General features: G+C 39.8%; 1 protein-coding gene across 18 annotated transcripts in view; it reads right to left on the bottom strand.

Annotated features, from left to right (window-relative positions):
- Positions 1–16,188, bottom strand: part of Dtna (dystrobrevin alpha) — a 363,615-nt gene that overhangs the window by 248,814 nt on the left and 98,613 nt on the right. Inside the window, exons 1-2 of one of the 18 annotated variants that reach the window (XM_036204650.1) lie at positions 10,925–11,029; positions 10,557–10,634 (exon numbers count right to left, since the gene is read on the bottom strand). The exons of 15 other annotated variants lie outside the window; for them this stretch is intronic. The gene's annotated coding sequence lies outside the window, so the exon portion shown is untranslated. Of the gene's footprint in view, positions 1–10,556; positions 10,799–10,924; positions 11,030–16,188 lie in introns of those variants that run through there. 2 more of the 18 variants (XM_036204651.1, XM_036204649.1) reach the window with 2 other exon arrangements.

The following is a 16,188-nucleotide window of genomic DNA, read 5'->3' as shown; positions in this document are numbered from 1 at the left end:
GGCAGGCAGTAGCATCTGGATTTTCTTCATCCCTGTTGTCTGATTACCAGTAATGGTTTGGCAGAATGCCTGAGGCTGTCTTCCCCAAATGCTGCAACATTGATTGGTGAGGGCATTTGAAGAAAAGTTTTATTTTAATTTATTCTTATCTCATTGCATTAGAAAATACAACTTATTTATAAAAATTTTATACACTGTGCTATTTAGGTCTCTATATAATGTTCAAAACAGGATGAAGACTCACTCCAAATACAGAAGTTTGTGTTTGTTTATTATTACTAAGTCTCCTAGGACCACTCCCAAAGACCCATGTTTACTTCAAAACATTTTATTACATTAATTCACTTATTTGTGTGAATGTGTGTGAGTGTGCAGGCCTCAGTACACATGTGGCAGTCAGAGGACAGCCTGTATGAGACGCCCTCTCCTTCTACTATGTGGGTCCTAGGAATTGACCTCAGGTCAATTGCAAGTGCCTTTACTCACTGAGCCATGTCAGAGGCCCAGCTTACATATTTTTTAAAAGTTTACAAAAACAAAGGAATACCAACCAAAAGTCTATACTCTGTGATTTAATTTCTTCTTGTTTTCTGCATGCTATAGATATAAAAATTGCTTTAGTTTTTCTGTTGCAGCAATATAGTAGACTCCAGTTAACCTTCTTAAGTTTTTCTTTTTACTCAAGTTCAGTAACTATATGTGAATGACCTTCATGAAATTCTGCCTACAGTGAGGAATGCTGCTGGTAATTCTCAGAAAGCACACTCTGAGAAAATGAGTTATTGCCTAAGACAAAAGGAGGCTTTTCTGCAAGCTGTATTGTGTCTTTGAGGCCACTGGGGTATCATGTAGAAACTGAAGTGATAATTTACTCCTATGCAGTGAAAAATATAATATAACTTGCACACCAGGACCCTCTGCCTCATTATATTAAATGTTTCCCCCATGTCATTTTAGAGGAGAGATTGTAATACTGTTACTCTAAGTAACGGAGATTGATTTATGATACAGTGTTTAGCAAATGGTTATACCGGATATTTTCTAAACTTCTAAATGTTTTAGGTGCTAGGCAGTTTCAAAATGTGGATTATAGCTGGCTTCGTAACTTTGTAAATAGGAGGAATACAGTTGTGTGGTTCTTTGAAGTTCTTAAAGCTGATTGGGAGGAACGGAGGAACGCATAGTGCACAAAAGAAACCAGCAGATCCTTCTTCAATGAACATTTAGCGGTGTTGTTGACATCACTATGCTTTCTGAATTTTACTATAACTCCAAGGTAAAATATAAACAAAATTTCATTACAAGAAAATATGTGTGATAAGAATTTATTCTACCAGGCTGAGGAGACAGTTCAGTAGGAACAAATGCTTTTGTACAAGCACATAAGGACTTGAGTTGAAATCCCCCAAACCCCATATAAAAGCCAGGGGGTAGCACACTTATTACCACAGCACTGTGGAGGCAGAAGATGGGTGGACCTTGGGAGTTCACCTGTAAGTAAGTGTAGCCTGCTAGTTGAGTTACAGTTCAGTGAGAGAACTTGTCTCAAAATAAATGAATAAATAAATGAATAATGTTGGGAGAGAACCTGGGCTAAGGACACCTGGCTTGTGCCCTCTACATGAATACACACACATGTGCACCCCCATGTGTATACACTTGCACACAAACATTTATCTGTACACAAATGAACAAAGATACACATAAAATTACGCTCCCCATAATTCTGACCAAAAGATTTCTCTTTCTACAATGTAATGAAAATATATCTCCCAAATTATTTTAAACTATTTATTTATCTCTTAGTTAAAATGGGAAGAGGGATTAAAATTGTTAATGGATGAAAAACAGAATAATCTTACCAGAATGGACCCATGACAAAGAATGTCCATGCCCTGTCACACCTACCTTGATACCTACACATGATCCATTTATCTAGGACACCCTTTGGATAGGGTTACTTTCTGGAAGCATACACTTCACAGAGTCAATGATTATTTTACATACGTCATTGTACTTTAACATAGTACACATTCTATTAAGGAAAGTGAGTATTTCTTGTTTTGTTTATTTATTACCCTTCTCCATTCACAGGAAAATTAACTCAGCTGCTAACTTTAGCAGAGAATTTTATTAAACTTAATATTTCTCTTTTAAATATTTAATATTTCTGATTTTGAAGAAAGTGAGGGGAAAAATCAAGATGTTGATGTTGAGGAAGGCCTTTCTCTTCGTAAGTTATTAACCTAGAAATGAAAACTAAGGTAATGGATTAATAATGAATGGCCATATTGTAAAAGGCATGACAATTTTGGAATTTCAAACAAGATGGGTCAAAAAAGCAAATCATGTTTGATTTCTGAGTGATTTTCTTATCTGTGGTGTATCACAAATATTAGGCTCAAGTAACATTAAATATTACTAGATGTTGTGGTCAACTTAAAAATAATTCCTTTTATCAAAGAATGAGAAGGAATCAGCCAATAGTGAAGATATTTACAAAGGTCTTTAAAATCCTTCGCTTTATGAACTAAAAGTATTATATGAGCTATAATACTATCATATTATAAATTATTTTTAAATACATTTATTTTATTTCTATATAATGTATATGTATGTGTGTGTCTGTGTGTAGTCTATGTAGGTTAGTTCAGTGTCCACAGAGGCCAGAGGCACTGGATTCTTTGGATCTGGAGTTATAGGAAGTTATGAACTCCTGAATTTCGGTTCTGGGAGTAGAACCAATGTCTTACGTGCTGACTCTGCCATCTCTCTATCCCCACTAGGAATTCTTAATACAGCACAACAGGTGTACTTGAAGTAGAATTTACCAAGCAATGTTCTTTCTGTATGTCTCTTTCTCTGCTCTCTCAAATGCTATGTTAGCAATCACTGGATGTAAGCATGAACCTGTGCATGTAGAACATTCATGAAGCCTCATTGTTAGTGTTGGCCAGAATCTCTAAGAGAAAGAGAGTGAGAGGAAAAATCTATAGCAATTTGCTTGATTTGGAATCCTCAAACACCCCATGAAGCATTTCCTAGAATTACTGCTACCAAGGACATAAACTCAATTTGCTGACTTAAATTACAATTCCATGGACCTCAGCAAACTGCCTTAAAATGTCTAAACCTTTAAAAGTCCCATTGCTCTTAGATTTCCCGGTTTTCATCTCACTTGTACTCAGAGGTAAGTGCTAAGCACATACAGAGTTTGTGCTATTCAGGACCATGCATCTCCAGAGCCGTGTGTTACTGTCTCTCTGTCTCTAAGCCTCGTCCTTTTACCTCACCTATCAGTAAAGGTGGGGATGAAATGTGCATTCAATTATGTTTTATTGATTTTGTTATATGAATGAACATTTGTAGAAATGGGAAAGGAAACATTTCATGGTTGTTTCCATATTCGTTAAGATTTCCTTGATATAAGTTTCTTTGAATTCCCTAAGTTTTTTATGGCCAGGAGTACCCAATGATTGGCAGGAGGGTGGCAACATCCTAGCTCTGCATGAGAACATTGAGGAAATGGCAAGGATTCAGAGAGCTAAAACATGTAAGTGGAGATGAGTCAGAAGATGTGACCAGGATGAAAGATGTCAGCATCACGTCACAGGTGGCATGCTTGCACATTCCCCGGTATAGATCTACTCACATGTACATAATACTTTATGTCTAGTCTCTGGAGACCTGGGGATGCCAATCACCTACGAGTTTGGAAATTTACTGGAGCACTCCATAGACATTTCAGTCCTTTCTCTTTTCAGAGAGGTTGGCAGAATTGTGTTTCCTATCCTGCCGAAGATCGGTGTGGCTATAAGGCATACCTTGACCAAGGAAGTGTGAGCATAGGAAGAAATTAAGGCTGCCCTGTGGAGAAAGCCTTTAGTCAACATATGACTAAAGTGAAGTGGCTCCCATGAGAGGAAATCCTAGCTATCTATACCACAGTGAGGATGGAACTTATCTTCTCAGGAAACCACACTTAGTAATCTGTCTACACCTTAATTTAAACATGTAGAGTAAGAAAACAACATATGTGTCTTGACTACAAAACAGTTTTCAGTACTGAATTTACTTTAGAAGAGAATTTTAAAAGATCTGTTTTTTACGTATATGATTGTTTTGCCTGCATGTATGTATGTATACCACATGTGTGCAGTGCCTACAGAAGTCAGAAAGGGAATGCTATACAGGTGCTGGGTTTTGAACCCAGGTCCTATGCAAGAGGCGTAAGTGTTCCTAACAGATAAGCTATCTATCCCTCCATTCCGAGTTTTAAAAAAGAATCATTGCATTTACTTGAGGTTTTCACAGACAAGTTTTGAGTATGTTTTTACAAATATGCAGCAAGGAACAATCTGAGATTTAGAAGTTCATTTATAAAATTAAGTTCATTCAAAAATTTATTCTATACCTTTTCACAAAACCAGTGAAGCATCTATATTCTTGAATCGTCATGATTTTGGTGAATTTGCTTTTATCACTGTCCACAGATTTGTGAACTGCAAAGTCATATAGGAATGAACAGAAAAAAGCTAGTGGGATTTAAAAAGGGGACTAATAAAAATAAATCTATTGTTCTTTGAAAAAACATGTAGATAGTCACTAACCTTTCATAACTCTGGGTGACTGAGTAATCTTTACCTAATATTATTTTGTAAAACTGCAAAGTCCAGCTTTACTTAGGCAAACAAATACTGCTATTTAATAATAATGGTATGTGAGAAAATTGAGCATTTTCAGGCTCTTGATGTTAATGTCTAATAAAAATATCTGCTACACATGGCATTCCTTAAACTGTCTTTCGTTTTATTTTTGAGACATGGTCATTATGTAGCTCAGGATAGCTTGGGACTCATTCGATGGTCCAAACTGGCCTTGAACTCATTATGATCTTGCCTCAGTCTCCTGGATGCTGGGATTGCAAGTGTGAGCTGTTATGTCAAGAAGTGGGCGTTTGTCAGAGTCAAAAATCATACCAAACTACCCTAAGACTTGACTTGCTGTGAGGGAAATACTAATTGCTGAGAAAGGGAAAAATGAGTTTTATTAAACAGTGTGAGGTCAACTCTTGTGAAGAATATCAATGAAAGAATATTTAAAGAGACACAATAACTAAGGCCACTGTCCAGTGGAAGACATAAATAAAAAAAATCCCATTGCCCAGAACAGATAAGTGAGAAGCAAGAGCTTGACTCTTATTCCCAATACTGGGAAGCTAATGTCTGACTACTGCTGCATAGGAAGTCTTCATATCTCCTGTAGATGAAAACAGGAAGAACATGATGACATATTCATATTTTCTTATGGGAATTCTAGGATTCACATTTTAAATACTGGATTGAAGCATTTCATTAGAGTCGGATGTTTGTTTAAAGATAAACTTTGCTCCTATCCATATTGAAGCTCTTCTCTTTGTGGAGGAAGGAGAGTATTATGTGGAAATAATATGAGGCAAATGTCTTTGTTTCCTCAAATTCAAGATTTGGCATATCAAGGGCATAGAGTAAATGTATGAAAAACTTGCAAACAGTCTCAAGAGTCAAAATTGATGAAACAACTTTACCAAACCTCAACTTCCTTTGGTCCCATTAATAGTATTCAGTTCTTCATTAACTGAAGAGACTTTCCCTACTTAGCACATGCTGATAGTGACGTGATGGCAAGACTGCACTTCAAGGCCTTCAATTTTAAGAAAAAATATTCAAACAACTTTACAATTTAGGGTGGTGAACCCACAGCATGTAAACTATCAAATACTTTCCTTCTCATACAGTGTTTTGTTAGAGTTGATATTCAGACAACATGCAAGGTGATTCATTTTAATTTAGTTTCTCACTGTTTTTTTGTTTTTCCTGGTGTGCTATTGAGAGTTCCTGATGAGGTGTGTGCGTGTGTGTGTGTGTGTGTGTGTGTGTGTGTGTGTGTGTGTGTGTATTTATCTGTGTGCATGTGTATGTCGAGGCCAGAAACCAGTCCTGGGTGTTATTCCACAGGTGCCATCTGCTTTTCCTCCCTTCCTCCCTCCCTCCCTTCCTCCCTCCCTTCCTTCCTCCCTTCCTCCCTCCCTTCCGTCTGTCCTTCCTTCCTTCCTTCCTTCCTTCCTTCCTTCCTTTATTGACAGGGGCTCTCACTGGCCTGGGAATTTGCACATAGGCTAGGCTGGCTTGCCATTAAGCCCCAAGCATTTGCTTGTCTCTGGCTTTCCAGTACTGGGATTCTATGTTTATGCTTCCACACCTGGCTTTTAGTCTTTGGGTTGTGGGGATAAAGTAATGTCAGCCTCCTGCTTACAAGGTAAACATTTTACCAACTGAGCCACCTCCACAGCCTCAACATGAGTGGTTGAACCTATGGCTTTCCACATACTGTGCCTTTGACTACAAACCTCTCTAATAATGTGCAGCTGACTCACCTCACTTTGCTGCTAACAAGTCTTGTTATCAGTTGGCCTCATTTGGCAGTAAAATGAACGTTAGTCTCACTCCTCCAAAAGAATGGCTCCTACCAGACAAGCAAACATTTTCTGATTCTACTTGGCATTTAGCATCATTAATGACCACCATTGCTGAGATTAAAAGATACAGAATGAATAAGAGTAACTGAAATAAAGAAAGAAAAAAAGAGTTGGTCCAGGAACAGCAGTATATTATCCATTTCCTAAACTTGTAAATGAGTGTTTTTTTCCTTTTTCTTTTCTTTTTCTTTTCTTTGCTTGTGTGTGTGTGTGTGTGTGTGTGTGTGTGTGTGTGTGTGTTTGTGTACTGGTTACTCATAGTACAGAAATCAGTAAGGCACAGTCTATGCCATTAGGGACTTTGGGAACTGCAGGTGAACTCTGAACATAAGGAAAACACTTCGAGAGCAACACCTAAGGTGAAAGTTGAGAGGCAACAAGCATTCTGGGAAAAGACAAAAGACTCTATGGACTCTTGCAGACTGTCTTAGTAGATGGTAGATCCTGAGGACTGCAGCTATGTTTGAGTGAAGTGTTGCTGAAGGCCAGAAAAGGAGTGAAGAGGCAGGAACGGAACGGGTTGACACTTTGTGACAGGGCTTGCGGGATGTGCTAGAGATGGAACATTTTTATTCGGAAGGCTTCTGGAGTTCTCCAGTCACTAGCAGCTGTGGCTCTTAGAACAAGATGTACTTGTCCATTATGAGAGAGATAAAATGGGTAGTGGTGGGGGGGGCTAGAGAATAACTGTAACAACAAAACAGTACCCGAGTAAGATGAGGAAGACCCAAAGCAAAGCAACTGCAGAGGAACGGGGCGGGGGGGGGGGGGGGGGGGGCGCAGAACAATAATCTAAAAAGATGTGTTGATACTGAATCCAGGCAGAGAGACCGCCGGAAGAGTTGAATTTTGTGAACAGCTGAAGTGACTGGAGTGGGTGGATTAGAGATTAAAGCGATTATCTACAAAAGTGGTTAGGGACAAGTAAAAGGATTGCTGAGGAATGTAGACAACTCATATGAAGCTGGAGCACATGAGCTCTTCAGTCAATAAGCCCATGTAACTTTCTCCAAGAAGCCTTGAACAAATAAGAACATGACTAATAAGTAAAAGACAAATCAGAAGACCTTCCTGAAATTATCGATGGCAACAGCAGCCTATGCAACATGCTGTCTAGGATGAAGATGTGTTTTTAAGGAACAATGGCCATGAGCTCAGTAGAGCAAATGGTCATCTCTTTTGATGGTCATGACATAGATACTTGCACTCAGAGCGCTAGTCAAAATAAGTAAAAGTATCAGCAATACAAAAACAGGGTAGAGTCAATCACAAGGTGAGAGTTTAGGAAATGAAAACCTAGAAATCAGTGGGCCAGTGAGATGGCTCAGTGGATAAAATCACTTGTCATGCAAGACTGGCAACCTGATTCCTGGAACCCACACAGAGATGGAAGGAAAGGACAAAAGTGTCATACGACCACCCCATCACACACACCACACACACACACACACACACACACACACACACACACACACACACGATAAAAAAAAATAAAAAAAAAAAATTAGAAGTTGGAGAGGTAAGTTAAACATTCCAGCAGGAAATTTTGCCCCTTGGCATATGACTACACGGGCCAACAGGGTTGCAGAGCACAGTTCTTTCTGGCATCCTGACAAACTTCCTCAAGATATTAAAGTCTTTGGCCAAGTGAATGCTAGGATCTGGAGTGACTGCGTCTTCCACTGGGACAGAGCGAACCTAGAACTGCCTGCAAGCAGGCTTCTGTCACAGAGGGAGCTCGAGGCGCCAGGGGTACTTGGTATAAGTAGTTCCAGTCTGCCACCTGCTTCCATCTCTACAGGAAACCACCATCCTAATTAGGTCTTGGAACACCCTTAAAAGTGATGGTTTTTTTTAATCAACCATTCATTTATTTATTTTGAAATAGAAGTACCCTCAGCTACTTAAACTTGCAGTGAGCCTCCTAACTTGGACCACCAAATGCAGGGATTATAGGCTGGTGCCACCATGCCAGGTTCCAGGAGTGGTTTTCAAGATACATTCTCAACTTGAAGCCAAAGTATCCATCCGAGGTATTAAGAAGACAAGACGGCACAAGTGAAGATGGGATGGGCAGTAATAACAGAAACATATCCAGTAACGCATGTGCTATAATTAGCAGACACATCTGAAAAGACAACAACCTTCACCATGTTCAAAGGAAGAAAACCCAGTGATGCAACAGTGGGAGACACATATTTGCACTTTTCAACACTGTCAGCATTTGTCAGTACTGTCAGGATTAGCCACATTGCTAAAAATTCCTACGTCTTAGAATTTTGAACTTCGTATTTTTCTCTCTCTTTTTTTTTTACATAAGAAAAGCCAAAACTCAATATAGCAAACATTAAAAAGTTGTATATCTGAACCAGATGTACAAATCACATGTGTCTGTGTATGTCCTGTGTCCTGCTTCATGTAGTCACAAATTTCTGCCAGTTTCATTCCTAAAGCCAGCCATTCAGGACACAGGCACCCAGACAGTATTACTGGTCACCTGATGGGACTAGGAAAAATTAACTAAGGTACTGTTTGCTCATAGGGAATGGAGAATTCTTTGCAATTTGTGTAGACCAATGGGTGGTTAATTCTAAGTATCACTAAACATTAGCTACAATTTAACAAACTGCCTAAACTCCTTGAAGGATAGGCATTTCTAACAAAATGCATACATTTCCAATCTATAGAGGACAACTTTAAAACACCTGGGTCGGGTTCCTCCTTGCAGACAGGTCTTGGGAACTTAGCCTCATTATTTCACAGGGACTTTAAAGGAGAGGGAAGCTAGGGAGGGAGAGTGGGCCCACAAGGCTGGACAGACCAGTCCTGGGCTCTGCTAATTTCACATTTTTCTTTGTCCTTGACTCTGTGTTCAGTAGTCATAAGTTCAACTCTGTTGTTACAATGCTTACCTTTTGGCTTAGGAGAGCAACATGCTACATTACTTCTTATTATCAACGTTGTGTGAAGGAGCCATATTAAACCATTCACGGCTTGCATCTACCTTAATCAACTTCATTTCAGTCTAGTCTATTTGGCAGAGCAAAAGCAGGCCAGTTACACTGAATCACTGTCCAGCCCAGCATTCTGTCAGGACAGCGTCAGCATGCTTATTTTCCCCATATAAAGGAGAATATCCAATTCACACCATGTACTCTGTGACTATTATGGACAGTATTTATTCAGAAGGAATGCTGTGTGAGTCTGGAAAAGCTGTCGCTAAGAGGAGAGGGAGAGGTCACTTGTCCAAACAAGAAACAAAAACTATACATGGGCAAAGAGTGAGGAACTGAAGTTTTCCCTTCCACTTGTGATGAAACATTTGCATAGACAAAACACAACATGGCAAATGCAAATTTAACAATGTTTCCCTCCCTCCCTCCCTCCCTCCCTCCTTTCTTTTCCTCTTGAGTTCTTTATAATCAGAACCCCTTCATTCATTTAGCAGATACCAGCTCGTTTGGAGAGGAATTGCTTAGATTTAATGAAGTAATGCCCCAAACAACTGCTATTAATACATTGTTTTCTTTGATAGAGGCTGCCTGCGTTTTCTCTGCCGCATCTTTAAAGATGGGGTACTTTCTAATGGTCTTAGAGCACCATGAAAAGAATCGTTAGTTAGAACACCCTTCACACCCCCTCCGCGCGCTTTTTGTCCTTTGAAATGTTTTATATTCAATGTCTACATTTGAAAAACAGTGCCAGGGCAGGGAAGCTGCGCTCCATCTCACAGTGTCTTCCCACCCATAACTCCTAACTCCATAAGCCTCGGGCGCTTAAGGGTTAACGGGAAAGAGCACGGCTACAGGCTTCACTGAACTTACAACTCTGAAATGCACACTTGAACACAGCAGCACACCAGCACTGGGTTTCCCTTCTGCTACTCAAAATACTTAAGGCCACCTTCTTCCAGAAAAGAAAACAGCTCCATCCAGACACAACGAAATCTCCACGATTTTTCATTCATACCAGCCACAAAGCAAAAGTCAATATCCACCTTCCCAGAGATGCACCGCCAAGTCCCGGCGTTCTCACTTACCGGATCCGGCACAGCATCTGCTTTTCAACCCTCTCAGAGCCCGGTCACCTAGTGCGCACCGTGATTGCTAGCACGCTCCTGGGAAGAGCAGATTTTAGCCAAATTGCTAATTACTCCCGAGACCATAACCAACTCTGAAATTCTAGGGAGAGACAGGAGTTTAAAAACCCGGCTTCCAGATTCTGGCATCCACTGTGTCTATCTTTAACTTGAAAACGATTTGGTTTCACATTCCACTGAAGTCCCACTGGCAGATGCCTTTGGTAAACTCACCAATGGCAGGCTTTCAAAGGTCTCCCTCCTCCCCTCCCTCCCGGGGAGCTTCCGCCCATCTCTTCTAAAGCTGAATTACTCAGCTGTCCTTTTACCTGTGTCGTCCCGGTAAAAGGAACTGCTTTCATTGAAGGCTATTCCAGAAACCTTTGCAAGCTGAAGATCAGCTGAGGACTCGCTGGCTTCCCCTGCCATCACCCCCGCCCTCCTCACGACCAGAAACCAACTGACTTCCAAACTTGGCTGCCTGAAAAAGAATGTCCTCTGATTGGCATTCCTAGAGGCAGAGAGCCAGGCAGCCAGAGCTTGGCAAATGGCTTCCTAGGGATACACAACGCAAACAAGGAACTTTCCTGGACTTTTATTTCAGTTTGAGGAAAATCCAGCCACTATGTTGGGACGTTAAAAATATTTCTGTTGAGGCTCAACGTTTATGTTTTTTTTTTTTTTCCTATCCACTTATCATTTTACGCAGAATGACTAGGGCTACAGTCAAGAAGCAAGACAGCAGAACTATTATCAAATATTGAGTAAACCTTGTTTGGGACTCACTAGAAAAAGAAAAGAGCCACAAATGCCACTTCACGGTGTCCTGAGGACAACCGGCCAATGGGAGGGTTTCCTGAGAAGTAAGTGCTCATAGGAATTGTGGGGACCTGACTTTGGCTGGATTTTGTTCTATACTCCAAGCTGCAGAAGAACACGGAAGAAACACTTCTTTTTCCCAGGAAGCCTTCTTTTCTCAGGGTTGTCTTACAAAAATTTAGCACGGGCTGGGAAAGAAGTGTGTGTGTGTGTGTGTGTGTGTGTGTGTGTGTGTGTGTGTGTGTGAAGGTAAACTAAGTGTCCGACTTTGCTTTTGCTTTCTAGTACTATGATAAACACTATGGCTCAAACCAATCTGGTGAAGAAAAGATTGATTGGCTCACTTGACCTGATCAGAATCTGTTTTTGAGGGAAGTCAAGGCAGGAGCTCAAGCAGAAACCTGGAGGCAGAGGCCGTGCAGGGGTGCTGCTTACCGGCTTGCTCCCCACAGCTTGCTCTGCCTGCTTTCTCATTCAACCCAATGCCAACTGCACTGGGATGGCACTGCTCACAAGTGTTAGGTCCTTCCTCATCAATCCTTAATCAAGAAAATGCCCCCACAGATTTGCTTACAAGCCAAGCTGATGGTGAAAATTCCCCCAATTGACATTTCTTCTTCTGTGATAACGTTAGCATGTTGTCAAGTTGATAAAAAACCAACCAACCAAACAACAAACCAACCAACCAACCAATCAACCAACCAACTAAACAAACAAACAAACAAAACAACTAATCAGCCTGGAGGGTGAAGAGAAAAGCTATGGAGAAGATACAGCTCATCAAACAGAGCCTGACAAGGATTCGGAATGGACAAGTCTCTTTAACAACACAAATAACCTGTGCTTAGCATTCATTTATAGGTCCCTGGGATCCAAATGTCTGTTACTGAAAATATGCTTCTGTATGTTCAGCATAGTGTATGTACTCACTACATGGAACAACTTTGGTGTTTAGATGTACTACAGGATGAAACATTGCCAATTTTTGGCAACTGTCAGCTGGCTGGGTTCACAGTGGTGATGTGGCTCCTTGGAACTCACAGGGATATCTCAAACATATTCAATGGTAAGTGCTTGACCCCAGAAGACAACTTTCTAACTTCATTGGTTTTAAATCTTGTTTGTTTGTTTGTTGTTTTTTGTTTTCTTCTTCTTCCACGTCTAGTGCAAGCTTACTTTAAGACTTGAGGGAAGACCTGCTTGACTGCTTACCATAGGACACATTCATTTCACTCATATTTTGATGCCTACATATGTTGGTGGCCTGCCATCTGCTTGCTATTTCATCTAACTCCATTCCTAGATGCCCAAACAAAATCTTTACAGGAGGAAAAGGAGAAGGAAGTGTACTTTAATCTTTAGCCTCAAAGTTAACTAGAGAAAGTACAGGCAAAAGAGGAGCATCTCCAATTTTCCATTTTGTTTCCATAGTTGAAAACATACACCATCACACAGCATGTTTGGGTTTCAAGAACCATTCCTTGAGTGTCCATGGTGTACTAACATTTATAAAATCCATAAACCAGTTCACACACAAATAGAAGGAAATGACTTCCTGGCACAGAGAACAACCATTTCTGTCCCAGATTTTCTTCTTTCACAGAGTACACCATGAGTTAAGAAGAGTGTGTGGGGTTTGGAGGCAGCCCTGGCTCACAGTCAGCACAAAGCTGGATCCACTATGTCTTTAGATGCTGCAAAACTGATGCTGAGGAGGTACCCGTTAAAACTGAAATGCTGCCTGGGCAGTTTGTATGTTAGCCTGTGGGAAAATGGCTATATGTCAGCTCTACTTTTAGACAAAATTATTCATATTTTGCTAAAAAGATGTTTTTTATTTATTTTAATTTTATGTATATTAGTGTTTTTCTACATGTATGTGGGTTTAGTATGCTCATGTTCAGTGCCTTCAGAGGCCAGAAGTTATTGGGTCCCCTGGAATTGGAGTTATGGGTGGTTATAATCTGCCATATGATTACTGGGAACTGAATCTGGGTCCTCTGTAAAAGTAGTGAGTACTCAATCTCTGAGCAATTCTTCAGCTGCTACATTTTTCTTAATAATTCTAGGATAAGCATCCTTCTTCTTGAGCAATAAACTGAAATTGTATGAAGTGTGTATTGTATTGTGCATTGTGTAGTGCCATGCACAAGCCCATCATTGTATAAGTATGTGCATGTGAATTACCTCAAATACTAACCAGACACATTTATTAAGGTTCCTTGTGCTGGTCTTGTGGATGTAGAGCAAAGTGAGAGAAAGGGGGTGTTGTTTCTAATTGAATTACTACTGACTTCTATTCAGAGTATAATGTTCCTTAGTTGGATGCACTAAAGTTCCTAACCTTATCCAGACTTACAGTTTGATCTCCACACATCCTTGAAGTCCCAGACACAACCATCAGGGTCTTAACTGAGCCCCAAGGTTAAGTGAGCACAATGAAATAATTTTTTTCTTCATTAACCTTCACAAAGCAATTGATAAGATTTATAGTGGCTGGAACTGAGTCTTTATCATGAGCAAATGTTGTTCTGCACTTTTGTAAGCCCTAACAGAGACTGGGGATTGATCGGAAAAATTGCTTCCAGGGCTCACTTCCAAAGAACACTGGGCCCAAAACTGGTAAATCAGATACTCTGGACTAATCACGAACAAGCAGTTAATCTTTGTTCCACTCTCTAGAATAGAATATACCAGTTGAGTTTTGAGGGGGAAGTACCACTCAGGGTTCCCTTATAGTATAGTGGAGGATGGTGGCTCAAGTTCAGGTCTGCACTGATCTATGATGTGTCTGTGCATATCTAAATCTGGGTCACTCAAAAACAAATTGACTTGCCCAATTTTCCCCTTCCGGGCTGCCTTAAACAATCAATGGAGGTGGTGGTACTTAGAGGCAATAACTTGGCAGTTGATTTCTTTTTGAAACAGATTCCTTGTGTGTAGCCCTGGCTGGCCTGAGACCTGCTATGTTGACCAGGGTTGCATCAAATTCATAGAGCTCTTCCTGCTTCTGTCTCACAAGTACCACCAGGTGTGCCACACCTGGCTGCAGTTGGTTTCAGTGATTGTATCTTATTTATTTATTGTGCTAATATAAGTTTACATTTATTTATAAGAACCACATATTTTGGTCTTAGAAAAAAATAAAACTGTAAGTTTATACACAATGTCATCTTTTATCATGCAACTTATAATGTTTTAGCATTTTTAAAGGCACATACTATTAATATAAGAATAAAGTTTTTCTCCTTAAAGAAAATCATTATGTATAGCAGTTACTAGAAAAGTAATTGAGGTAGACACTACCCAAGACAATAGAAAAGCCCTACATAACTAATATTAGAAAACAGGAGACCTAGTCAGAAGGGGTTCAGGGAATTGACATGCCGTGTATGTTCTTACTAGACACAAGTCAACTGATAGTGTGCCTTGAAATGTGGAGTATGTACTATACCCCCAAGGAAGTGGAATTATGAATATACAAAGATACCTACATGCCCACCATTGTCTCTTTTTCACATAAGCAAAGATGTGGAAAACAGCTGAAGTGTGAATCAGCAAAGGAACTAACAAGGGCATCCTAGCATACTCCTTAGATGTAATATTCTGCAACTAAAACAGGAGAGCCTTTCATATGTGGCAACATGTATCTAGAGGACTTTATGCTAAGAAAATAAGCCAAGTAGAAAAGCACTGTAAAAATCTCACCTAAATAAGAAATCTAAGAAAACAAATAACATAATAAACCACAGTAAACAAAATGATGGTCACAGGGATAAAAAGAGATTAGGACTGGGATATGAAATAGTAAGTCAAAAGTCACGTGTTATGTAGTATGACTAAGTTAAAGATCTAGCACAGAGCACAAGACCTGTAGTTAATAATATTGTTTGGTATGCTGCTAATTCGTCAAGAGAGAACTTCAACTACATGAGAAGACAGTGTCCTTCCCCATTTACTTGACTGTAGCAAATGTATGTCTCTACATATTCATATATCAGGATTATCATGTTAAACACTTGAAGCTATACAACGAAAATGAAAACAGCAGTGCACTGTATAATCAATAGACATCATCAGTCAAGATTGGGTGAAGAAGACTCCCCCTCAGGTGCCTGTCATGGGAAAATAACTCCAGTCCTGAAAAGGTGGCACGTACAAACGTATTCAAATGTTCTTTAGAGGCTGAAGAGGTGGCTCAGTGGTTAAGAACAAATATTGTTCTTGCAGAGGACCTGAGCTCTGAGTGTTCATGTTTTGCATCTCAAACCCATCTCTAGAGGATGCTATGCCCTTTTCTGGTCTCTGTGTGCTACACTCATATGCACATGCATACACACATGTGCATAAACAAAAATGAAAAAATAGAATCTTTACAATAGGCTTCATTTAGCTGGGTTGATATTGTATTTTCATCACTGAATAGAGATGTATTTTTCCTTTGGGGGATCCTAGCTGAGCATGGACATCATATTCATCTCTAGATGAAACTGGAAGATCTGACCTCACCCTGGCCATAAAGATACACATTTTACATGCCATATATTGGAACTCTGCCAGCACGTACCATATCTAATCCCTCTTACAACCTAAGAGTAAAAATTTGTTCTACTGCACCGTTAAAACACGTAATGTCATCATTCTAAACCTGCATAATTTTTCATAGTCAAATACCCAGTCCACATTTATACTCAAGTGAATAACTGGTTCTAATCGAAGTGTTTAAAGACATATCCAGGGTAGAAATAGGACAATTATGTGTCCTGTGATTAAA

Source organism: Onychomys torridus, chromosome 13, assembly GCF_903995425.1.
Source record: "Onychomys torridus chromosome 13, mOncTor1.1, whole genome shotgun sequence".
In the NCBI taxonomy this organism is placed as follows: domain Eukaryota; kingdom Metazoa; phylum Chordata; class Mammalia; order Rodentia; family Cricetidae; genus Onychomys; species Onychomys torridus.
The sequence above is the reverse complement of the archived record's forward strand: the minus strand, read 5'-3'. Positions and strand labels throughout refer to the sequence as shown.